The sequence below is a fragment of the Python bivittatus genome, unplaced genomic scaffold (assembly GCF_059951505.1).
Source record: "Python bivittatus isolate LINGU-HERP-01145 unplaced genomic scaffold, Pbiv_v1 ctg000020_np1212, whole genome shotgun sequence".
Classification (NCBI taxonomy): domain Eukaryota; kingdom Metazoa; phylum Chordata; class Lepidosauria; order Squamata; family Pythonidae; genus Python; species Python bivittatus.
The window spans coordinates 85140026-85165864 of NW_028277030.1; the positions used below are offsets into that span (position 1 = coordinate 85140026).

Here is a 25839-nt window from a genome sequence, read left to right on the forward strand (position 1 = left end):
GTGGTTGTATAATTAGTTTTTGGCCCCGAACATAGTAGGTGTCTGTCTTCTTACAGAGGGATAGTATTCATGTGCTAAGCTTGTGACCCTTTATTCTGCAGAAACTAGGGTGGGAAGAACTCAATCAAATGATACTTGAAGATATAATTACATTCCAAATGGAACATATGTTGCTCCTAAGAACAACCAGTTATTTGACAGACAGAAAAATCCAGGAGTACTGTATAAAAAAACAATGCATCTACATCTTTATTTTCCAGGTCAGATACTCAAAATAAAATGAGACTGACAACCCACAACAAAGGTGTTCAGTCAATAGCAGAAAATAGCTAATGAATATATAGATGGAACTCTCCTGTGTTGGGCATGATTCACTGGGACTGAGTTCTTAGCAAGCAAATGCTATAAACATTGTAGGGAAGAGGAAATAGGTGGAGGATACAGTACTTAGAAAAAGGGAAGGGGAGGGAAGAAAAGTCTGCATGGAATAGGCCAATTGAGGAAGGAAGTTTCCTACAATCAAAGCTGAAGAAGACAAACACAATCTGAAGGAACTTTTCAGTAAGCAGGGTCATTTCTGAGAAATGGGCATGACAGAGAGAAGACACTCATTGGGCACTAAAATGATTCAGCTCCAGTTTGACAGATATGTTGCACTATATATTTATTGGATTTGTTAAAGCTGCCAACTCCAAGAAGATTCTGGGTGGCATATATTAAGCCCAATACATAGATTTAAAACTTATTGAAGTCACATAATTGCCCAGATCGAAACAATGCTCCCCAATATGCAAAAACTCAACTGGGCTCCACAACCACCCTAATCCCGGCCTGGGAAAAGAGCCAGGTCTTAAGGAACTTCTGAAAACCAAGCAGAGTGGGAGCCGTGTGTATCACTGGGGGAATGTTTTTCCAGAAGGCAGGGGCTAAGGCAGAAAAAACACACTTCCTCAATCCCATAAGATGACAGCATTTAATTGATGGGACCTGGAGTGTGCCCATTCTGTCTGAATAACCAGGTGGGCAGAAACAACTGGAGACAATTGCATCCAGTAGCCAACTGGTAACCAATGCAGTTTGTGTAGCATGGGCATAATGAGAAATATCCATTACTACTTGCACTGCTGAATTTTGAGCCACTTGTAGCTTCCAGATGGTCTTCAAGGGCAGCCCCATGTAGAGTGAATTGCAATAGTCCAATCATGAGGTGACTAGGGGATGAGCGATGGTCTTAAAGGCCTCCCAGTCAAGGAAAGGGCACAGCTAGCTCACAAGATGAACCTGTGCAAGGGCCATCTTGGCCAGAGCTGCTACCTGCTCTTTGAGCAGTAACTGCCAATCCAGAAAGGCCCATAAGTTGTGCAGTAGTCCTGAGTGGGGAATATGTAAGCTCATCTAAGACCAAAGGTGAAAAAGTCCCTGACCTGAGGGCTCAAACAGCTATAGTCCTTCAGTTTTCTCAGGATTGGGCCAAAGTCTGCTCCTCCCCATCCAGACCCAGACAGCCTCTAGACACTGGGTCAGTGCTTGGATAGCATCACATTCACAGCCCAGGGTTGAGATGTACAGTTGGGTATCATGGACATACTGATGATACTGAACCCTGAACTGATGGATGACCTCAACCAGCAGTTTCATGAACTGTAGATATTAAACAGGAGGGGTGAGACAGTCAAACCCTGAGGTACCAGAGAAGTGAGTGGCTGCTGGCACAATCTCCCCCCACCCGCCTGCTGAGATGGCCCTGCCCAGTTCAGCATCAGAAGCTGGTTCTTGGCTGAACCATTGCTGAGAAACAAGAGGAAGCATAAGACGTTTTCCTTATTATGAGTGTGTAACTTTTTCAGGCCACGGGTTGTGTGAGTGGCATGTTAGGGCTGAACTTGAAAAAAATAAAAGGTTGAGTCAGGACAAAACTTGAGCTGGATTTCATTTAAATTTTAATCTGACTGCAATTAAACGTAGGTAATATGACTCTTCTCCAGGTAGGTACTTAATAATTTTCTCTTTCCATCACATGAAAGTTCTCACATGTAACAGCTTTCAGAGATCTGTGGAGGCCACACCAAGGCCACGGAGATCATTACACAAATGACATAAACTGATGTAAATGAAGTAAACAAAATCTAATCTAATGTAAATTATAAGTGCTTCTCCAAATGATAGACGCAAGGAGCTTGTCTGCTATTTTGAGGGCTATCTAGACAGAAACTATCTATTAAATGTGGATCCACTAAATCTAGGTTTTATTGTAAAATTTGTGGCACTGAATTTAAAGAGATCAGTCCGAGGGGTCTTTAAAAGCCATGAAAAAGCAGTATGGAAGGCACAATGGATCATTTCTGCTGTAGGCCACCACAAGGTATGTCTGGCCTAGTGGAGATAATTAATGGAAGGGCTTAAGCAGCATGCTGGCAACTGTATGCACTTACAGGAAAGAGACTGGAAATCCTCTTAACTGTTGATCCTCCATTGCCTTGGAATGAATACAAACACAGAGACCTTTTTCTTGTGTAATGCCTGATTGAAATGGGGGAAAGAGCAGAGCAGATGACATTTCTGTCTTCCTTAACCTTTCTGAGGAGGGTAGGGAAGAATTGGCCTTTGGTGTAGAAAAGCCCAGGTGCTACTTGACAGTCAACTTACAGCTTTTGTAAGGTCAGTGTGCTTGTGTGGTTTGGGCACAGCTGCTATCTTTTCCTTTTTTACCCTTGCTTTCATTTTTTTAAAAAGCCTTAATCTGCCATTGAAGAGATTTGTAAAGCAGCCCAAAGCCTTAATTGACGCCCACCAAGATTTGTCCACAGCTGAGTCACTGCTTAAAGAGCTGCCCTTTGTTGTATGACTCCTCTGTTGAACATCCTTTCAGAACTGAGTTAATTTTAGAAATGAAGAATTTTAACTGCGACATTTAGCAGGAATAATATCATATCATGGAATAATACAAATGGGGTGGGAATAAGTCATAGGTGGGATGGAACTACTGTCAGAGGAAGACTTGGAGGATGAAACATTATTGCAGTGTTTCTCAATCTCAGATGTGTGGACTTCAGCTCCCAGCACCCCCCAGCCAGCATGCTTCATTGCCTGCCTAATGAGAGACCAAATGCAACCACAACGAAACCAAATGGAGAGCAGAGATGGTCCCTTGCAGATCAGCTGCTGAGATAGATGACCACTGCAGAACAGAACAGCATGATTTAAGGAATACAAACAATAGGATTATCACCACTAAGGTAATTTCAGAGGCAGTTACCCTAAAACCTTAGGATTGCCTTGGGAATCATAGTCTAAAACATCTGAAAGAAAGCCTTGTATCATCCTTTGTCTTTCTACAGGCATGATACCGTATGCACTCATGTATATGGCGTTAATACTGTTCACTTTTGCTATAGAAAAGACTAGGCTGTCTGATATTATTTTCATAGACAAACCGTGTTGTTTATCTCATCAGTTCCTGAGACCTGTCCAAAAATGTCTTGACTGTTCTTTTTTTGCCTGCCACAAAGTTTTTGCCTAACAGCTAGTTTCATGCAGCAGTAGATTACATCCGTTTATTTAGGTGTTCTTGTGTTTTTGATCCCACCAAATGGGTTAGGGTTATCGATTGATGGTTGACAGTTACCTCTGCAAATGTATGTACCCACACCACAGCCACAACAGTGATATTGCACCAGTGGATTATATCTGTGCCAGGCAAACCCTGTTCAGACATGAGATTTTGACATAGTGGCAGACAAAAAAGGAAGAAGAGCCAATGCCTTATTGTTAAGACTGGTCTGAATTGCAGGGGTATATGCTGTCAATGGGTTTGTAAGAGGTCCTGTTTTCCTCTAGGCACTTATATTCCTACAGCAAGAAGTCAGGCGTGCAAATTGCACAGGATTCACTAGCTGTCCCTGAAATCTCTTTTCTCATCATACATATGCATTTCAGGGAGGACTAGAGTGTGTTGAAGCTCCTTGCTTGGGGAGATCAAATAGGCCATAAGTGTAGCTGGTGGTGGTGAAATTGTGGGAATTGGTCCAACACATCTTCGAGTACTAGGATGGGAGGTGGGTGGATGATACCATTTTTATGTGCGGTCAGTAATAGGAAGGTAAAAGTAAAGGCATGATGCTTATAGGTCTTGTTCTCTCACTCTTGTCCTATCAAAGAGTTCTTTCACATCACCAGCATTACCACCCCCAAAATCTCACAGAGCAGTCTGAAACTGAGTTGTGATTATCTTCACTTCTCGTGAATTCGAAATGCATTGATATACAAAGAACACCACAGCCAATCACCTCTGTCGCTCCAGGTACCCCAACAGGAGAATACAAACCAAACCCCAAACAATCAGTGTCTCTCTTCCTGAATTACTACCTGTTACAAAAGAGTAGCAAAAATATCCTGAGTCTGACTCCATACACAGAGGAAATAAAATGAATTGATAACACTCCCATCCATGTTTTTCAGTGCATCCATTTGGATGCATTTGAAAGTCAATTTGATCAGACAATTTGCCTGATTGTCTGCAAAAAGGAAGCTATGCAGGGCAAACTTGATTGGAAAAAGCATTTAAATCTCTCAAAGACTTCCCTGTCATCACTCCTCTGCTTCATTTAAAAGACTACGTGAGTTGTAAAGGTAGAATGATGGCATATGAGCAATCTTACCAGCTTTACCTCATTAATTAGGACCACAGTTGCATATTGCCATGACAGCTGGACTGCAGGAGGGAGATACAAATTCTAAATTCTACGTACAAGAAGAGGCAAGCTCTTTAATAGGATGCCAAACCTCTGGGCAATCAGAGGAAAAAAAAGTAAGAGTTTGCTTGAATACAGAGTCCAAGACATGAGGTGGGGCAGGAGTACCCACCAATGGCAAAATGGCTGCCTGTATGGCCTGCAGAGTGTTGGTACAGTTTCAGGTGAACAACAATGTATTGACTTGGGTCTCAAAAACAATCTGGGTTTTGGGATTTATCAGGCCTGGAACTGATTCTGACATGGTGAGAAACACTCATGTGGATGTGCCTAAAGTAGTATTTTCTGGGCCGGGTTTTAAACAACAAACCTTCTTCTTTTTTCTCCTAAAAGTACAGTGACCATACCTCCTTTATTATAAGGGACAGTCCTTTATTTCAAAAAGCTGTCCTTTAGATTTATTTAATTTAATTATTTATTTTCTTGGTTTTGCTCTTGCATTTTCTTTTGTAAAGCAAAGTGACAAACATAAACAATTAATTTCTTTTTATCCTTATGAACCTCTTTCAGGTTTGCCCCTTTTTCAGCTTTGTCCTTTATTTTTTCCAAGAAAATATGGTCACTGTACAGGGTTGCTCATAGATGACACGTGCATACATATTCTTTGGAGATGCTTGTTAGTCACACTCTTTCTTTTGAACTATTTGAGAAACTGTGTAAGTGACAGCAGTTACTATGGCCGTGCTGGAGATGGAAGCTTCCAGAGAAAAGCCCTCTTTACCAAATGCTCTTATCTCTTAAAGCCTTATATGAGAAATACAGTGAGGTAGCTATAAAAACATAATGCTGTTCCTGGCAGAATAAAACCAGAACATTGAAACTCACTAAGGAGTCAATCAATTGTGGCCTCACTGCTTACATTCTTTGCAGAACTGTTATGAGGTTAACAACTGAGTTTTATTTGTTTAAGTATAATAAATGCTAAATAGTATTTAGCCATGTATGTGACTATTTGTTTGTTTGGCTTTCAGTATGTACAATAAACATGGTAAAAAGACCTTAAAATGAATATTAACATTTAATGTAATGATTGGTCATATCTGCATAGTCAGTGGGATGGGTAAGTCTTTCTATAATAGCTAAACACAAAGGAAATAATAGATTCTCACTTCTTCACATTTTACCACCAAAAACTTTTTTAAAAGAGTGCTCAAGGCAACTGCTTTCAAAAGCTCAGCATGTTTGCTGTTCTTTGATTCAAACTTTCCTTCCATTTTGGGTACTATGCTATCTCATCTACACAAATTCTCAGACTTACCCCAAAATGAGACACTTCCAGATCTGTGGATCTCGATTCCCAGAATTCTTCAGCATGGCTAGCCAGAGGAGTTCACCCATATGGACAATGCTCAGGTTCAGGAAAAGCTGCTTTCGCCTCTTTGAAGTGGAGATTCATGCAAATTGAAACAAGCAAACTACCTTCTATTTCTATTTGGTTAGCTGTGGTTTGGCACTCAGCCTCATTGTGAAATTTATATCCAAATTATGGTCAGTAACTGTCACCCTCTGAGCTCATGACATTTTCCCAATATGATTGAAATAATTGTTCAGCTTTGGATTTGAGCTAGCTTCATTTTTTGTCCTTTAAGTGAAAGGGCAACAGGATGTTATAAAACCATAGCTCACCACCCCCGCCCCAGCCCTGCATATTATCAATCTGTTTTTGTGCTAACATTTTGATGCTTTATATTTAGTACATATTTTGCCAAAAGAGCTTGGGACTACATCACTTGGATACAATAACTGAAGAGATGCCAAAATAACATTTGAACAATATTGAAGGAGACAAGCTATCACTTTACCATCGTTTTGCCCTATTAGCACCGCATTTCTCTCTACTGGACTTGAGACATTGAAGTGTGTTTGGATGTCCTCTTCCAACATTTCCAGTCAGGAATTCCGGACTCAGTAACCTGGAAGGAGACCAGACTGGGGGACTGACATGGAAGAGCATGGAGGCAGTGATAGAGTTGCCAAAAGACTTTAACTGAACTCCAAATAGCAGGCACAGTGGTAACTTTTCTTCATTAACTAGAGTAAAAAATGATTTCTAATACTTTGCTAGACAAGAATACCATCCCTACTAGGAAAAAAAAGTTTCTAAAGCCAGAACATTTGTCTGAGGGTTTGTTTTTAAAAAGTATTGCCCTGTTTTACTGGCAGCCACATTTCTTTTTAAAAAGATGCAGTTGCCATTTCTAATTCCCTGTCACAAAAAAAAACATACACAACTGTACTGGGCATCTCCTTATTTTTACTCTTTCTGTCTTGAAGCATTTGATTTATGATGTTGACAAAGCTTTCTATAAATGTTTATGAATTTCTTATTAATAATTCTGAAAAAGCCCACAGAGAAGTAACACCAACTTGACCTTAGATGACCTCAAAAAAACTATGCAAGTTGGGCCTGGTTGGTACGTGGGTAGGAGACTGCTGGAAAATCTCAGGGCTACAGGCTAGATTGGGAAGTTGAAAAAATATCCTTTGCTAAGAAAACAAGACAGATGTGTCCAAAGAGTCACCAAGAGTCAAGCTTGGCTAGAGGGAGACATTACCGTTACCTTTTATTCATATACTTAATACCTCCCCATCGTCCAAACCTTGTAGCGCAGCCATTGCTACCAAGGCAGGAACATTACATTACATTCTTACGTTTTTTTCTAATACAGCAGAATTAATTTCTTGTCAAGGTGATTTCTACTTAAAAAACGCTGGAATTCAGTGTTTTATTTCTGATTATTTCTGAGCAGTGTTTTTTATTTTTCCTTTTCGTGGATAGAATGTTTACTTGCTTGCAACTACATGCAGACTTCTTCTGACCATGGCTTTATGAGTAGCTTTCTGCCTGTCTTTAACCAGGAAACTGCCCTTTTCCTTTCTGGTCTTTCACTGCTGCTCTAAAGATTTAGTCTTGCCAGTTTTGGACTGCGCCTTCTCTCCTGGCTCTCTTTGGTAAATCCATGTCCCAGAACCTTACAGCCTGGACCCTGATCCTGCTGAAATAAAATGTTTACATTTTTTTTTTTTAATTCCATAGTATTGCTTCTCTTCAAAACTTCCAGCACAGTTTACGGGGGGGGGGGGGGGGAACCTGGCAAAGCAATAAAAGATAATGCTAATGGCAGCAGAAGTCAAATATAAATATGGTTTTAGAAGTCTAAGAAAAGTATCAAAGGTCTATAGCTAGCACCAAAAAGTCATTAGCACAGGTGTCCGATGGATTTTCCTGTGGAGAATGCTCACAAGCAAGTTATCGTAGTCCAAAGGCCCTCTTTGCAGTCACCTATCTTATTGTTTGGGTGGAGGAACTTAATGTAGCTGCTCTAGATTGAAACATATTGGTGAGTTTTCCTCCATAATGGAAGAATGGATCGTGAAGTTGGCAGAGCTCGCAGAAATGACTAAATTGACTTGTTTGATTAAGGAGGGGACACCATTACTTTTATAAAATTCTGGAAACCTTTATGGACCCTTTGCTGAAAACAGATAAAAATGAACTGTGATTTTGGGATGTATTGATTAAAAAGTTTTGTTTATGGGAAGAAGGGAACCATGATACACAATAAGGGAGGGTGGAGATGGTAATTACTATGTTTGTAACTGCTGCAAAGAAGATTGAAAGTTGCATCTTTCTTTTTTCTTTCTTTCCCTTTTGTTAGTTTTCCCTTTTTCTTTTATTCTTTCATATTTCTTTCTTTTTTCTAGTTTTTCTTTTAAGTTTCCATAATTTTTAATCTCATGTAATGTAGATGTAATCTAATCTCATACACACACACACACACACACACACACGTATTGCTGAACTTTGAGGAAATTTGTGGATAGCTGCAAAACCTTCCTAGCATCCATTACTGTAAAACTGAAGACATCCATGAGTTGAGTTAGATTCCTGCCATCTGCATCTGTGTCTGTTTCCTTTGCAGCATTACTGATGCGGTTTGACATTAATTTCTTACAAAAATATAAATATATATTTTTCAACCTCTCAGTCTAGCCTATAAGTCTTAAATTCCCAAGTGATCCCCTATCCAAGTATTAACCAGGGATGGCCATGCTTAGCTTCTAAAATAACACGAGTCAATTAGGAGTTGCTCCCTGCTGAAGCAAACATCTATTAAGGATGGGAGAATATTTGGAGGGACTCACAGATCTCTCCTTTAGAATTTGCCCAAATAAGTAGGTAGATAGATAGATAGATAGATAGATAGATAGATAGATAGATAGATAGATAGATAGACAGATGATTGTTTATAGATATAGATACAGATATAGATATAGATATACTGTAGATATATCAGTGCTAACTGCTTTTATGAAGGTTTCAGATCCAGGTCATCTCCTTGTCAGTCAACAGGACTAAGAGCAAATAGCACTGAAGCTTTAGGGAGGAGGGAGAAGACCCACAATCTTAGAAGATAGAAGAAGAAGAAGTAGAAGAACATGTGCAAGGGAAGCAGCAAGGAAAACCACACAATAACTGCAGCATATGAAGCACCAGTACCCTATTTTGTTCTATCCTCACTTAAATCACACATTAGATCTCAGATCTGATGTGACATTCCTATTTGTTATTCTATCTGAAGAACATCATGGACATTTGATTTATCTAGCTTGCCTCACTGCTTTTGTTATCTGAAGCCAACTGCTTGCTTAGCTTTTTTACTTCCAGCTTTCTACTTGTGGCAGTGTTAAGTCAGGTTTGTGTTGGCTGCATTTTTGCCCATCAGCTCATCCTGTCAAGCTGCCAGACTTTGCTCCCCAATTCCTGTTCATTTCTGCCTAAGAGTTCTATCTTTTCATCATTTAGGAAACCCTGGAGAATGGGATGCATTCTCAATATTAGGAAGTTTCCCCTTCTTTCCTTCTCCACCCTCTAAGTGTTCTGGGTCAGGGTTGAAGTCACTTCAGTATAAAGGGTGGGGTTTCCTCTTCTGTGCTGGATTGGTGGGGCTCTTGCCAAAAGCAGCAGAAAGCTTCTCAGAACCCAACAGGTGGAATGTTTGAGCAATGCAGAAGAGCTGTGACATTACACAGTCATAGCCAGCAAGTTTTGTTCATCCCCAGAAGTAAGAGGCATGGAAAAGGGAGGGATTGTTGAGGGAGAACAAGAAAGGAATGAATGAAGAAGGGATCTTAACTAAAAGGGTGGAAGAGGTTTTCATTAAAAAAAAAAATTATTGGAAATGTTCTTACATTATTTGCTTTGATTCTCAGGTTTGCCCTAATCACATCTCATCTCCCCACCTTGCTTTGCAATGCCAAAGGAGTGTTTTCAGCTTTGCATGATGAATAGGTTCATTCAGGAAATTTCCCGAAATACCCTATGGACCCATTAAAATCATTTATGTGATTAAAAGTATATTCAATAAATAAGAATAGAACACTCCTCAAAAAAGTCCCACTCAGGTTGCCAAAAGGGGGACAAAATAATGACTAAGGGGAACATTAAGATTATGGGGGCCTGCCTTTTAGATCCCTCCATTGCTCTGGTGTCATTTGTAGAACACATTTCTTAAGGCCAAAGTGCTCTCGGTAATGAAATAGGCCTATTAACTGATTGACATTCATAGGTTAATTAGAGGTTCACAAAATCTGCTTTCTGGTTGGCTGATTTTCCTTTGTATTTTTCTCTCATCTCCCTTATCTGCACCACATCTACCTTTTATTGAAAGATTTGCTCGTAAGGCCATGTGAACCTTTCAGACAGATACTAAAGCTGTCCACACTATTGATTGATGCCAGGTGCATTTAGGTCTGCCAAATGAATGCACACATGGAGACACTCACATCTTTATCCCATTTCAGGATGTGTACCATGTCCACAGAGATAAATTTTATGGCCCAGGTAATGAGATTTTTATAACATAACAGAAATGTAGATTTAAACTCTGCCTAATTTTTACAAGTGTAGTCAGTGGCTGCTAACACCTAACATATGTTCAAGGTATGAATTTAATGTCTTGAGATTTAGATTTAAACCTGTCATACTCTGGAGATATGAACAAGGGCCCTGCTTTTTTGAACCGATATTAAATATTTCAAAACAGAAATTAGGCACCAATCCTATTCCTTTGATAGTAAATTATAAAGGTTTCAAATGGAAAAGTACAGCAGAAACCCAGTTACCTACGCCAACTTCTTGTCAAAAGATAGATTGGAATATAGACAGTGTTTTCTGTCAGTGTCATTTGTAAGTACTGTGAGCAAAGATGGAGGAATAATATAGAAAAAGCATCACCAAATGATGTACTCCTTAAACAATGTTCTTCAGTCGTCATCCCCTCCCCACCCAAATATATCAATAGCTTTTTGGGTGAAGATGCTTTATATATACTGGCCCTGAGACATATCCGTATGGAGTCCTTGGTGCTGTCTGAGCTTGGTTGTTTGATTGTAGCTGTTTCATTACCAGACTAGGTAACAACAGTGCTAGTGGGTTTTGGGTTTGCTCCCTGTTTATATACCAGTAGCTTCCCCTGCCAGTGTTGGTAGGGGTGTGGGTCTCTCCTTGGTAGTGCCTTGATTAGGGTATTGTTTTCTGTTTGATTGATTGTTTGCCTGGTGTTAATCCCTGCTTATCTGGGTGTAGGCTGCTGGAGAGGACATGTTCTGGTCTTTTTGTTTCCTTCTTAGCTTTCTTGTCTCTTTTAAATGGTGTGTAAATGTGGTTTATATCTATGTGTCTATTGTGCCAAGCTTTCAGGAATTCCCTAGCATTATGTGTATAGGGATAGTATAGGATGCTGACAGTTTCCCAGCTGAAACTGTGGTTGAGTCTGTCCATGTGCTGTGAGATAAAGAAGTTTTCGTTGTCTCTTCTGACTGCTAGTTGGTGCATTCTGCTAGTCTTCTGCCTGTCTGTCCTACATAGTAGCTCTTGCAGTCCTTACACTGTATGTTGTAGATGAGTCCTATTTTTCCCTTCTTGGGCTACTGGGTCTTTTGGTTTACTTAAAATGTTTTGGAGGGCTTCAATTGGCTTGTGTGCTACGGTGATGCCGTGTGGTTGTAATAGTCTGTTGGTTGTTTCTGAGATGTTTCTGATGTATGGCAGTGTTATCCTTTTCATAGCTTGGGTTGGTTGTGCTGTAATGGGTTGAGTGGTCAGGCCCTTTTCGATAAAGTTATGTCCATTTTGTTGGAAGATGTTGTATAGGCGATCTGTTTCCTGGGTTGCAGTGCGTTTGTGCTCATTTGAATAATGTTCTTGCACAGCTCCTCTTGTGGGAGGTTGGGTTGTTTGGTAATCGAGTACTTGCTTAGGGTGGGTTGTTTTTTGATAGACTTGTGTTTCTAATTTGCAATCATTTTCTCTGCTGATGAGGATATCCAAGAAGGGTAGTGTGTTGTTGTTTACTTCTTCCCTTGTGAATTTCATTTCTTTGAAGATATTATTGATAGTTTAATGTGTCTTCTCTAGTTGCTCCTTTTTTATTATGACAAAGGTGTCGTCTACATACCAGATCTATACTTTGGGTTGTACATATGGGAGTGCTACACTTTCCAGATGCTGCATTGCAGTCTCTGCTATGAGTCCTGAGAGTGGTGATCTCATGGGTGTTCCTCTGATTTGTTGGTATATTTGTCCATCAAACTGAAAGTAGGTAGTGAAGCAGAGGTTAATGAGGTCCATGATTCTGGCTATTTTGATCTTAGTGTATTTGGTTAGGTTGGGTGTGTTGTGTAGTACTGCTCCCATGGATTCTTTTGCTAGTTCTGGGTCTATGGATGTAAGGAGTGCTGTGACATCGAGTGAAACCATATTTTCATCTTTATCTATTTTTCAGGTCTTTGATTTTCTGGAAGCACTGTAGTGGGGAGTTGAGGGGATATTCACTCCCCTCTGTGAGATGTCCAAACTTTTTTGTAAGTTCTTTCACTATGAAGTATGTTGGGGTCCCTGGTAATGATACAATTGGACGAAGAGATATGTCAGGCTTGTGTGTTTGGGGACATCCATAGAAGTATGGGAGGATGGGTCCACTGTTTTTTATTTGCAACTGTTCTTCTTCTGTGTTTTCACCTTTCTTGGTTAGGTCATTAAGGGTTCTCTTGATCAGGTTTCTGTATTGGGTTGGTGTTTACTGGGGTGTAGGTTTCTTTGTCCTCCAGTAATTCTGTGGCTTTTTGTATGAATTGTGATCTGTCCACAATAACCATGGATTGGCCTTTGTCTGCTGGGAGGATGATGATGGTTTGGCCCTTCTTTAGGTTTTTGAGGGCTGCTCTGACCTCTGCTTTGAGTTGATTCTGATTCTGTGTTCTTCTGGTCTGTGGTATGATTGTCTGCCTTATATTTTTTGGGGTCTCTGTAGCAAGTCCTGTGGTTTCAAATGCGGCTTCTAAGGCTGTAAAGAATTCTAACTGACTAGCATCAGTTGAGGCCTTTCTGGAGGACATTGTGTTCTGAGGTGGACAGTGGGCAGCTGGACAAGTTGATTACCATTCAGGTTCAGGTACCTCTTTGCTTCTGGGATTTAGCTTGAGCGGTTTGGTTTGGAGTTTTGCTTTCCTTTTTTTTCAGCTTGTCTTAGGGATGTAGTCTTGATAGTGGTTGTTGGCGCTTTTGTGTGTTCTGGGGACATAGTTTTTTCCAATTGCTCCTTGAGGTTATCTATGAAGTGCTTGTGTACACTTGAAGCAAAGTGTATTTGCTTAGACTGAGGTGAGCATCCATGATCATTCACCATATCATTTTTCTGCTGCTTTGTTGAGCTATTTTCCATCTAGCTATGCAGTTTATTGGAGGTTTGTATCTGACACTGGTGGGCAGGGCATGCTGTTGTAGGCGTTCATGTAGAAAGAATAGTTGTTCCTTGGTGGAGGTTTGCCAACATGCAAATTTCTCCCATTTGCATGCTTTCTGAAGCATTTGATGCCCACTTATCCCTATTCTATACCATGCCCAGAATATGGATTTTTATCAGTACAAAATACATGTTTAACAGTACCTTTAAAAATACTGTCTGGAGTATTTGAATCAGCTCTTCCCAACTTTTTTCATGTAACTGAGATGAGAAGTAACAAAATCCCCATATTGTTGGGGAACTGTCAGAGAGAGAAAGAGAGAGAGAGTTCCAATACATCCAGAGGCATCTGTAACAAGCCATGATAACTTACAACTGTACTTGGGTCAGATACAGCATCATGATGCAGTCACATAATGGAATCATTTGCATGATAACATCACTACACACATGTTGGCATTTCACCCCTTGCCCCCTGTGAACTCTGATGAAAAACAATGGGATGATATCAGCTTGAGGAAGGCTGACTTGTATTTTAAACAGGAACATAACCTGTGTTGCCAGGCTTGGTATATCTTTCTGATCTCCTTAAAAAAAAAAGTTTTTTTTTAAATTTTTCATGTGGCAGAAGAGGAAAAGTATAAAATACAGTACATGAGGAGTAATCATATAGAATGTAATGGTGTATTGCTTAAGGTCTTGGACTAAAATCTACCTTCAGCTATGAAAACACACTGGGTGAGCATGAGCTAGTCACTTGCTCAGCCCAACCTACCTTCAGAATTGTTATTGTGGGGATAAAATGTAACGTATCTCTCATGTAAGTTGCCTTTTGCTCCTGAAGAAAAGCAAGATACGGATCTAACATATCAACACCACCATCATCACCCAAATGTGGCTCTTAGCCAAGAAATATCACAGGGTTAACGACTTCAAGAGGCAAGCAGAAAGACCCTTCATTAAAATATTATCGATACTTAGAGTTGCCAACTTTTTCCAGGAGAGCTCTTGTGCCTTCAGGAACTATGGAACATAGGAAATTCTACTGGTGAAGCTTCTCTGTCGCAAACATGTCATGATGGAGAAAACTGTCCCTGTTGGGTTGTTTGGCACCTCTGGATACAGGCAGAAGCCTAACTTCTTTCACTGTCAAAATAATCTCAATGCTACCCTTGTAAGCCCTTGCAGTTCTTCAGATGCTTCTCTTTTTCCTTAATTAGTGGTTTACCCTGCAGTGTTGTCTAATTCCACATTCTTGTTTGATATTTTTCACCAAGCTTGACAAGCAACACTATCTGGAGAACACTAGAGATGGTACAGACAACTGTCTCTCTTGCCAAGTTATGCAGTCATTCAAGAGGAGAGCTACTGTGACTGTTGCTTGTATCCTAAGAACAACAATGCCTTCATTTAGCATAGCAACAATCCCACTTAAAGTGATCGCCACAGAAAATAGCTGACAAAAGGATATATCTGGATTTACTCTCTTGCTAGTTGGTACAAGCATGCTGATGCCTTCCTACCACACGGAAAGCTTATGATAGGATTCTGAATCAGTTTTCAGGTTGATTCTTCTGCTGCTTGTCTAACTGCTAGAAGGAAGCTGAGTGGTTTTTTCTGTTAGTAGTGAAAGAATTGAAAGAATCGTGGACACTGTTGAATTTCAACACATTTCCAGCATTCCACTCTTTTGCCCACCATTGACCCACTCCCCAAAAAAGGGCACCTGACGTTTCAAAGATATGTTAAACACTGAAGCAGATTTAAAGGAAAACTCATGAAGAAGATCGGAAAAAGTTGGCACATTCCATAACAGCATATCCACATGTACCAATTAGTAATGTTCTTACAGCCGATGCTTTGCTGGCCAAGTTAAGGTCTGCCACATAGCTATTCTGAACCAGCATAAAATTGTCTCTGATTTCCATCCTAAAGTATAATGTACTAACCAGATTAATACTGATTCTGTCCCTGTGATCTTCCATTGAGGCCTATTTTTCACTGTCTATACGAAGAGTAACATAGACACACAAAAGGAGAGCAAACACATCTTCATCTTCTATATTGACGGCTTCGATTTCTATCTGCTGGTCAAACAAACACAGCAGAAAAGCTGCATGGCAATCTCACAAAAAGTATGTTTCTTCCAAAGGGGATGTAAAAATTCATTTGCACTTGAATGAGGTAGCAGAACCCTGAAAAGATGGAAGGGCTGTATTACTTCAAACTTAAAGTAAGAGGAGAGATTGAATCTTTCCTGCTACCTGTGAATAATAGCAGATAAAGCATAGGGCTCAAACCTTCTTCTTGACCTGCTGGCTTTTTACCTGCTGAGGGTTTCAGCACTGCAAGTGTTATTTCCAACTTGGGGCGATGGGGCACCCTTCCAATTCATTCACCCATGTGTATAGGCAGAGATGTTTCCCTGCAATAAATATGGCAGGGGCCAGATGTGGGTGTTAAACGAAAAGGTCTTCCACTATGCTTTGTGCTTTAGATCAGACTTAATCTCCAGATCTTCAGCTTTCCTTTATCTTTACGAGGAGAACGGGTCTGCAGAGATTTATGACAAGACAGTAACTGAATGGTTAATTTTATTATGCAATGTAATGGAGGTCAAACATGGGGAAAGTGAAGTCTGGAATGTTTGCTATGTTTACTTTGTAAGTAAAGCCAGATCCCAGAACAGGGATAGGTTTTGATTAAATCATGCTTGGTAAAGACTTCGGCTAATCTGTTTTCTTGCTAAAATACAGCTTTGACCAAACTGGATCATTACCAAGGAAGGGGGGAAAAAAGGATAAGCCTGAATAGGATTATTGTTATGTATTTACTCCATACAACTGCCAAAGCACCCTGATCCTCTCTTTGGTGCAACAACTGAAAAGACAATCCAAAATAGCTGCAGTGGCTTTTGCTAAAAAACAAATAGGCTAGGTCTATTATATTGGACTCTCTTTATTGGGCATACTACATTGTATACTACAATTTTCAGTGGAAAGCTATCCTTTAGTCTGATACTGGGTTTTATAAGACATCTAGTCCCCTCTTTGCTCAAGGCAAGAAATTCAGAGCTATAAGAATTCTAAAAGATGGCTTTCTGTCTGGAACTAGAGAGAACTTAACATTATTAAAATATCCACACTATTAGCAGATTTTTCCCAATGTTCAGCCAGATCTACACACCTGTAATTTCAGCCCATGAGATCTAACTCTTTGCCATTTCTTTCTCCTGATGCAACAGCTCTTTGCATATTAGAAAAATCCTGTAATGGGGTCTTCTGTTTTTCAGGCAAAGTATCTCTTTTTAAGTGTCTCCACCCAGAGTTCACTGAAATTGCATTGTTGAAACTTGGTGGCAAACAGCCATTAAAGGAGGCACAATTTCCACTGTGTTTCAATAGTAAGCAAAAAGTGAGAGAAGTGGATAGTTTATAAATGAATAAATGTGACAAATGTGACAAATAAATAAGATAGGCTTAAAACATTTAAAAAGAACAAAAGGCGGGGGGGACTTCTTCAAGCCCAATCCACTGAAAACCATGGTCCAGTCCACTTGTGTGACATCAATACATCATGTTCCACACACCATAGCATTTGGTCACCCCCACCCCAATTTGCAAAAACAAAGAAATATCACTTGACAGTAAACAATTATTTGCCTATATTTAACCAATCTTGGAATTAGCTAACAGCAGACTGAGCCTGCCTCCTGTGGCTCTCAGGCAGGATCCTCTCTTGTGATTTAGGGTGTCTTGTAGAGTCACCCAGCCATTGCTGAAGTGATGTCAAGCTTGTCTTTATTACTGTTATTTCAGCACAACTTGTTGGATGACTCAAAAAGATGCTGTAAGTTATCAATGGGGATCGTGCCTTTGACATGAACCTAATATCCTTGAATATTATTGAATGCAAATAACGACATTATTTTAGTTTTAAATTATTTTTACATGAAAACCCATGTTCGCAGTTTCTTTTACTTTAAGCTGCTAGGCCATGAAAGCATTTTTAATACTAAATGAGTTCAGTTCTGGAAGATTCTTATGTTTTACAAATATCCTTTTTCAACTTCCTTTTTTCATTTTGAATTCCACTCAGTAATGCACTGTGATATTTAATTAATTGCTTTTTTTATTCTAATTTTGTTCCCTGAGCTCACATTTCCTTTGCAGTTTGTTCCATCTTCTTAGATAGTCCCATTTCACTCCACTACAACAGTGTGTGTAGGATTTTAATGCAATTGTCTGAATATAATACTCCTGTTTTCTGTTTCAAAATATTGTTTTATCTCCATCATGTATTAAAGAGATGATTGCAGAGATCAGATTCTTTTCTTCTTATGTCAATAAAGGATTGGGTATATCTCTGGAACGAAGAATTAATATATTAGGGAGGATCTGTGGGCTTGCGTGTTGCATGTAACCATGGTTCATGATATGAGAGGGAACAAAAGGCCATGTGGAGAGATTTGGCAGGAAAACAAAGCTTCTGAACCCCACCCAACCCCATTTTGCAAAAGCAACTCATGTTGTTGCTGATGCCTCATCTGAAAACAAAGAACCACAGCCATCAAAACCAACCAAGAGAAACAGGAAATTCTGCTGTGCCTGCAACATCCAAGTTGGTCATTCAGCACTTCTATGCTGTCGCTGCCCTTTAAGGAACTGACACATGGGCTAGGAGTCTATTAAATTATGCTTCTGTCATGTGAGGTTATGATGGTTGGGGGGGCAAATAAAATGTGGAAATTCAAAAAAACATTAGATGATATACAGATAGAGGGAGAAAGGAGCCATCATTAAAATTAAGTGCCTACATAAACAAACCTCAGGAAATGCTGAGAGCTAGATAGATCTTCAAATTAAAAATTACTACGGATTAATCTGCCCAAGATAACAGCCTTCAAATGCCATCATATTTTCTCTTCGTACATTTCAGATATATCAGCACTGACCAGCGACATTATGAGGCCATTTCATGACTAGTGATTTATAGCATTTTATAGCAACATCCAGCCTTCATTGAAGCAATGTAAAGCCTGTCCTCATTACTGGCATTTTGGACAACAATGCTTCAATAGCTATAGGAGCTTAATTAATGTGCAGTGAACAGGAAAAGAAGAAGAGAACAACTGGCAACAAGGTAGATGGACTTGACTAAGGTGGTAATGGAAGACCTGAAGAGCCAGGTTCGGAGCCCTGGAAAAGGTCTATGTACGTGGCTGCTAAGAGTCAACATCGACCTGATGGCACATAAACAATTGATGCAAATGGGAGTGGCTTGCCTTTTAGAGGCCTCTTGTTCCTATTCTTAATCCTTAAATTTAATTTTTTAAAACAAGGAACAAAGGAAAAACAAAAACAAAACCCTGCACTGCTGAAATAAGGTTCTTTTGCCCCAGAATTTTGGTAGCAAAATCTTGGGGTGCTGGGGTTCTATTGGAAGCCTATGGGTTGCTCAGCCTGCCTTAACTGTTTTCTGAGTATATGTCCTAAGAACAGGAATAGCCTTTGATGAAATTTTTGGCTCTATGTTCAGGGAAATGATATGACTTCTTATTTTTGACTTTCCTATACTGAAAAGAGGCAGATCCAAAAGGAAGCTGAAGAACGGATCCTGTTCTTATGAGCACAATGAATAAAGAGTTCAGATCTTGTTGGATTAATGTGGCATTTTACAGAGAGTTATTCTTCTTTTCTGGATTAAACCAGACAGCAGTGCCAGCAATGGGGGTGCAGAAAGCAATGTTGTGACATCATAGTGTGAGCCCTTTGATGTCACAGGTACATATGAAAGGGGTGGAACTACAGAGATGAATACCGTTATGAGCCAATGTAGTCTTGGGCTGCTTCAAGAGAAATATAATGCCAAGATCATGGGAAGTGATAATTTCATTCTACACTGCACTGGTCAGACTGCATCTGGAATACTGTGTCCAGTTTTGGTCAGCATAACTCAGGAAGGATGCTAAGGAACTGGAAAGAGTGTGGAGAACAGCACAAAGATGGTGAAGATCGTGGAGGCTAAGTCCTATGAAGAATGGTTAAAAAAACTGGATATGTTTAGCCTAAAGAAGAGAAGGCTAACAGGAGATATAATAGCAATCTTCCAGTACTTGAAGTGATGTCACAGAGGGAAGAGGGTATGGATTTATTCTCCATAAGGTCTGAAGGTAGGACAAGAATCAATGTGTGGAAGTTTTACAGGGAAACCCAAACTCAAAATAAGAGTGAATTTCCTGAGCATGAGAACTATTAAGCAGTGGAACAGCTGCCTTCTGGAATCATGGGTGCTCCATCACTGGAGGTTTCAAAACAAAGGTTGGACAGCCATTTCTCTGGGACGGTCTGAGGATTCCTGCCCTGGGCAGAAGACTAGAAGACTTCCAAGGTCCCTTCCAATGCTATGATTCAAGACAAGCCACAGGGAAATTCAACATCACTAGGAGAATCAAGCCATCATAACTGATGAAAAACAGGCCAACCTATCATGGCAAATTTACTGCCAGAAAAATGTTTATATATCTGTAATATGGCATCTTTTCTTCTGTGGCAATGTCTCTGGAAAGCAGTGGAAGAATATACCCTTAAGGACAGCCACCTTTATGAAAGTGAAATGGAATATGGGAACATGGCTGCAAAGTGGCATGATAACATAAACTAGAACATTTGAGGACAAGCACTACATTCTCTTGGATTAAAAAAAGTTCCTAAGGATTATCACATTAATTGGGTAGAAAAGCCTTGCACACCCATATATCTAAGTAGCAAAAACAACATTGTGCGGTAGCATTTAAAATGTCACTATGAAATAAAAGAGTGCATAAAAACACCAGCAACCCTTTTCACAATATAAAAGCCTTCACCTGAATAATGATTGAAGATTTGCTTCTATCACCCTTCATGCCAAGGGAAATCATTGCTTTCAGTTCAACAATCAACTGCATTGTCTTGCTGTCTTGCTGACTACTTCAGAGAGCAAAAGCCCCTTAGGCTTTGCATATGAATTAATCATTTAGTGGAGGAGGACATGGACTTTGCCCCCTTGGGTTGCAAGTACCGTTCAGTGACCTCAGAAAGAGGTTGATGCCAGCTAATTACATTGCAAAACAAGGTGGATGCCAGAACATTTTTCTCTAGGAAAGAAGCATCTTGCCAAACCCAAAGCCCACTCTCTTACATTCCCTGCCAGGCCCAGATGGAAGCAGCACTCTTGGATTTCTTTGCTGGCATATGTTGAAATCATGAGGTTGCACTGGCCTGAAGTCAGTCTTACCTTCAAGAGTAAATCTAGTGAGCATTAGTTTCTGAGATGTTTTAACTTGACTGAATATGTTTCCAATCACTCTTATGCGCATCAAAGCGTGATATGCCACCTTTTCCCTTAATGGAATCCCCACAACAATAACAACTAATTGGCAGATAAAAATTCCATTGGTGAAGCCCTGTAGAGTGCATTTGGCTTCTTGGTTGAGACCCCAGTTGAGTTGGATTTTTAAGCTATAATTTTCTCAACCAAATCAGTAATCTGTGCTCCACTGCTGAGCCCCTTTTCACAAATATAAATTCAAATAACAGCCCAGTTGAATCAGATTTTAATGGGCCAATTGAAGCATTGCATTGACTCCCCTTGTGATTGCATCCTTTGTAAAATGACACCTGCATTTAGTCTTGTTTTAGTCTCTGAAAGTTCTCTCCAGACTGGTGGTTTGTTAATTTGTCAGAAAACAATGCATTAAGGTTCACGCTTGTTTTCACACAACTGAATGAAAATATGGTAATTTTTGCACACTTTTCATCATTATGTGTATATGTATCTTCAGTCAACATATTTTGTGGACTTGAAGTGAGGTTGCTTGGATGATTGAAGCAGCTTATAAATGGAACAAATAAAATATATTAAAACATATTTAAAACTTCTCAAAAAAGTTCAGGCTTTTGGTATGAGCACATTTCTCTTCTATTCCCATATAGATGTTTTAAACATTGCTCAAGCTCCTCATAGTCTGGCTTCTGCTGGAAGTTTTCTTATCCTGAGTTCTGTTGCCTGCTTGAAGTCTCATTCCTACCTCAGTTCATACCTTCCTTCTGTCCAGCCACCAGCTGTAGTCTTCAGGTCACTTGCTCTAGCTAGATTCTTGATTGAAAGGGTGGCTCTTCCCTCAGTTTTGTTCCAACTGACCTTTTGTTTACAAACATTGGTCCTTCTCTAACCAATAACCAGCTATCACCAACTGACATCCCTTTATTTAGTTTTGTAAGTTGTCAGTTTGAAGACCCCCTTTCCTAGCAATGATAGCTAAACCAGCTTCAACTGTCTTATACCCAATATACATTATTGGCCTACTTGGGCACATTAACCCAACACCAAAGTTTTTTACAGATTGTAATTACAATAGATAAATGTGGTGTAGCTTGACAAAGACAAGGACCCATAGCAAAGATTACATAATAGTATATACATAATGGTATATACATTGCTTTTTTCTACTTCTGCAGGCTAAACTACATGTTATGATTCCATTTGTGGATGATGATGGTGATGTTGGGGACTGGTCATGCTGGTTAGGAGGGATATATTAGTGCTCTAACTTGATTCACTTTCCAGTCAAAATTGTACCTGAAAGCACCTATTTCTTAATAATTGCCCAACACCAAAGGTCGAGCAGACAGGATTGCAGCTGGTCAAGATACCTAAATAGGTAAAGGGCAGTTCTTAATGTATCTGTTTTGATAGATCAGAAAAACCTTAAAGTGCTTACTTAGTATTTCTGGGGCAGTACAAGCTGCTCTAAGTCTACCTGCAAACTTTCATCCAGCAAAGTCCATAGGACTTTGGTTTGATCTTCAGTTGGCTTGTCGTCCTCCATCCCAAAACTGCCTTGAGGGGTCCATTCAGGGCTTACAGTACACAGTTTCCTTAGGAACAGGGGAAAGAGGGATATTGTTGAATGTAGAGATGAGGTCTCTTGGCATGGATGATTCAGGCTAGAAAAGGTCTCAATATTGCTGTCAAGAGACTTCTAGATTCCTGAGCTCAATACTTTGTAGCTGGTAGATATGGCTTCTGCTGTCCTATGGGACTGCTACAAAAGTTCTTCTTCTCTCTCCAGATCTATTCAGCCTCTGAATGCTGTGATTTTAGCCCTCTGTATTCTTTTGCCTTTTATAAATTTCTGTGGATAGTCACTGTTGCTCTTTTTCCTCTGACCTTTTACAGCTGAGTTCTTCTTCCTCTCTGCTTTACTCCAGCTGACCTACACATTCCCTGCCCTTAATAGATCTTTACCCAGCCTTTTATACCTTCCAGCTAGTACCCTCCATCAGATTACAGGTTACATGCTGGCAGACTGATTTTCCATTCACCTCTGACTAAGGGCCAATGGGTAGAGAGAGAATGCACTGTTCTGTCCACGCCTGAGCTTTCCCCTTTTTTGATATCACTATCCAGTATAAATGGATTTGTAAGGCTGCAATGAGACAGCTGTAGGAAAGAAACTATTTATTAACAACTCTATCATCAATGTGCTGTTTCTTGGAAGGCTAATAACAATATCTGTTGTGGTCCTCAATTCAAAATTAAGTGGCTAACTTTTAATCTCCACCAAGTGACTTTACAGAAAATATTATCAGCTGTTTTATTAACATTTCTTATTTCAGAATTGTCTCATTCCTCTGTTTAAGATGACTCAGTCCCTCCTAGGGAGGGAAGGGCTGGAAGAACATGTACAGGGCTGCTGTGAAGAATATTCTGGATAATTGTCACAGTTAGTCTCTGACTCTGTAGATCCTTTGGAGCTGTCTGAGGGAAGGTCTGACTTAGTTATCTGGGAAGAGTTCAAGCCTGTTAGTCTTGAGGAAGTAGACAGGGTCCGCAGGGCTGTAAGCATGGCCATCTGTATGCTAGATATGTGCCTTCATGGGTAAGACCTCCTGGAAGATGACATGTGGTTCAGTCCAGGCACTGGTGAATGCATTCTTGAGTGAGAGGGTGGTTTTGCCTCCCCTTAAAGAGGTTGTGGTCTGTCCTGTCCTCAAAACCACCATTACTGGATCCAACAGCCTTGGATAATTTTTGTCCAGTCTCCAACCTTCCATTTTTAAGGAAGGCTGTTGAGAAGTTGCTTGGATTGCTCCTTCAGAGGGCCCTGGAAGAAATGGATTATATAGACCCTTTTCAGTTGTAGTTTCAGGTTGGGATACAGTCCTAAGACACATTGATCTTCTTTGTAGATGATCTCAAGAGGGATCAAGATAGAGGTTGTATATCCATCCTGGCCCTCCTTGATTTTTCAGCAGCTTTCAATACATTCAGTCTTGGTAACCTACTTGACTAACTCTGGGGATTGGGAGTGGGAGGTTCTCCTTCCTCCAGGGCTGGTTCCAGTCTGTGTTGGTAGAAGGGGAGAGATATACCCCTAAACAACTCAGGCAATTACATTACTGTTCTACTCCACCCCCTCTTCTCTCTCCTACCAGTCCACAGACAACAAAGACCAACTCTCACCAACAGTCAAGTTGCTGTGTAATTGCAAGATGCTTTATAATATATGAGGGGGCGGGGGGGGAGGGTTGACCTTGAAAACTACTCAGAAACTTAAAATTGGCCCGGAACTTGGCCATTTGGTTCTTAATAGGGAACACCCATCTCTGGCATGTTCCCTGCATCCTCAGAATCCAAAACATAAATTTTAAAGGAGAGTGTGGTCTCTGGCCTCAAAAAGCTTACTTGGTAGAGAAGCTGTTTGAAACTCTGTAGGGGTGAATCAGGGTCCATGTAAAGGACATCCTTCCCAGGCAACTGAACCCTTTGCTAATGTTGCCTTTCTTTAAAGTTCAAAAGCCCAATAAAACCTCCAATTCTCCTGCAGCTGCACACCCACACCATCCTCTTCAATGCCATTATGGGGAATCTGAATGATGCTGAATCAGTAATTGGTTCATGAATCAGCTCTCTTTTAGCATATTGCTTTAGAAGCTTTTGAAGAATTAGAGCACTGGAAATGTCAAAGGAAGGTGGAACAGCCCAACCTCAACCCCTGAAGCTTTCCTCCATACCGGGCCACACTTGGTTGGCGGAAAAGCAGCTGCCAAATCTGGGCGGGTGAGTCCAGATGTGATATTCTACAGGGAAGGCCAAATGTTTTCTCAACCTACTGAAGAGGCATCTCAATTTACAAGGAGCTGACAAGAAGCTTTGTAAAGGAAGGCTAGGAATTTAATAGCCCATCAAAAGAATAATGGTGAACCATATACTACACATAAGCGAAACCTACTCAAAGCTAAATTCACCCTATCAACTTAGATTGGGCCATTTGGTTAGATGTCTCAGCAGTCTGTTTACTCAGAGCATTGTAAATTGTAGTCTATGCACAAGCCACTTGGCTAGCACAACGGCCCATGAAATATCTGCTATACACGCACTATATATACATCCCTGGCAGGACTGCCTTCCCTGAGCCATTCTGCTTCCGTAAAGCAGGAGCATGCCATCTTTGGCCTTTGGGTGAGATTTGGCCTGCAAGCCTTTTAACATAGCTCACTGATTCTCCTATTCCCTTCATATCCCCTTGGCTTTTACTGCTGTTTGCTGAGATTCTATAGCACCCCACAGCTCACCTCTTCCTTATAGATCAGAAAAGCACCAAGATGGGAAGGCAATCACCCACCCTCCTTCATTATGTTTGCCTTTTGGCCCTAGAGTAATTTTTTGTGGGACCAAAGATTGCCAAATGTGTCAGCAAATTGCCCTATTCTTTTTGGAGCCAGTATTTAAAAAATGAAATTAGTTTATGGTAAGCTTAGTGCATCTTTTTTGAGTAAAAAGCCTACAACGCTCAAAAATGGAGCAAAGAAAACATCCTCCACCCTTTGCTGCTGCTAGCATAAGACTACCATGTCCCATTCAGCTCTTAGAGGCAGAACAAAGAAAGTAAATTTATGGGCCTAAAGGGTATTGTTAGAATAAGCAAAGGGGACTGTCATACTGTGACAGCACATTACAGTACACCAAAAAAGATTTAACTCCTTTGAAATTTCCTCAATCTGTCAATCTTCCAGCTCTGCATGAGCAAGTAAAACATCAACTGGATTTTGGACTTTGTTGAAAGAATTTCAGTTGTCTCTGATTCATTTGATTTGGCCAGTTTCCTATAAACTGGTTCTCTGCAATTTGAAGTCTACGTCTATTCATTGCTGCATTTTCCTCTTTCATTGAGATTATTCCTCTGCACTGCTCATTGAATTGGTTCTTTTTAAGTTCCAGTTATTAATCTGGATAAGGACCAAGGACCAATGAGGACCAAGCTATGAATGCCTGTTGCCCCTCTATGCTGTGGTGGC

The 25839-nt window shown here is 40.2% G+C and overlaps 1 long non-coding RNA gene across 2 annotated transcripts in view; it reads right to left on the reverse strand.

Annotated features, from left to right (window-relative positions):
* LOC112542249 (uncharacterized) overlaps positions 1-20468 on the reverse strand; it is a 39302-nt gene extending 18834 nt beyond the window's left edge. The window contains exon 1 of one of the 2 annotated variants that reach the window (XR_015796583.1): positions 20364-20468. This is a non-coding gene — a long non-coding RNA (uncharacterized LOC112542249). Of the gene's footprint in view, positions 1-6009; positions 6330-20363 lie in introns of those variants that run through there. The other variant, XR_015796584.1, reaches the window with a different exon arrangement.
* Positions 20469-25839: the final 5371 nt, after the last annotated feature.